Source organism: Chinchilla lanigera, unplaced genomic scaffold (genome assembly GCF_000276665.1).
Source record: "Chinchilla lanigera isolate Chin_1 unplaced genomic scaffold, ChiLan1.0 scaffold00021, whole genome shotgun sequence".
NCBI lineage: Eukaryota > Metazoa > Chordata > Mammalia > Rodentia > Chinchillidae > Chinchilla > Chinchilla lanigera.
Window position 1 is genome coordinate 16,659,415 of NW_004955422.1, and position 1,256 is coordinate 16,660,670.

The window sequence follows — 1,256 nt, forward strand, 5'->3', positions numbered from 1 at the left end:
AAGAAGAAGAAGAAGAAGAAGAAGAAGAAGAAGAAGAAGAAGAAGAAGAAGAAGAAGAAGAAGAAGAAGAAGAAGAAGAAGAAGAAGAAGAAGAAAGAAAGAAAGAAAGAAAGAAAGAAGAAGGAGGAGGAGGAGGAAAATTAAAATCTGAATATATTAAGAACGCTTGCAATTTAGTAACAAAAACAAAAATTACAACTCAAAAATTCAATGCAAAGGATATGAATAACTGTTTCTTTAAAGATATATAAACAACCAAAATGCACTCAAAGATACAGGTCACCATTAGTCATCAGAAAAATGCAAATCAAAACCACAGTGAAATACTATTTCATGCCTACTTGGATGGCTACTACTTAAAACAAACAAACAAAAGAGGAAAAAGGAAAAAAGCAAATGTTGGTGAAGATGTGGAGAAATTGGAACTCTGCCTTTCTGATGGAAATGTAAAATGTGGCCATACAATGGCATACTATTTGTCCATAAAAAGGAGTGAAACTCTGAGACATGCCCTGACCCATGCGTGGACTTTGAACACACTGTACTTAGTGAAAGAAATCATATGCACTTATATGATGTCCTTAGCACAGATAGACCTTTCTTCCTTTAAGTTGATTCTCTCAAGTATTTTGTCACAGTGCAAGAAAGTTGACAAACACAGGCTTACAGGTATCCACTCTGTGAGAAAACAGAACTCAGCTCCCAGCTTTTACAGAACACCAGAACCTCACAGGCAACACCTCCTCCTTGCCAGATGAGGTGCTAGACCCCTTCTTGCAATTTCTCAGGTTGAGGGAGGGTCACGTAGCTTTGTCAACTGCAAAAGGCCAACAAGCAAGGATTATTGTCATCCCCTCTTGGACATGCTCTGGGTGGGCTGGAGTCAGTGAATAAGCCGTAGCTTCTGTGTGAGTGGCGTAACTGTGGCTGCACGTGTTGTGGGATTCACTCACTCCTTGTCCCTATCATTCCAGTGCGGCTTCTCCCCCATGGGGTCTGAATTTCTGGGTCCTTGTCTCTGAGTTTTCAATGTGATCTCCATCTCTGTCTTGCTCTCAGCTTTCTTGAAATCTCCTCTTTAATTTGGTGAGGCTGGCTTGCCTGCTAACTGCTGAGATGCCCTCCTCTAGGTAGAAGTTCAGAGGAGACGCGTGACACCCCACACAGAGCTCACCCTGACCAACATGTGCTCCCAGCACTTGCTCTAAGCCCCTCTGCCAGCTGGGAACACCCACAGCTTCCTGCTTATAGCATCC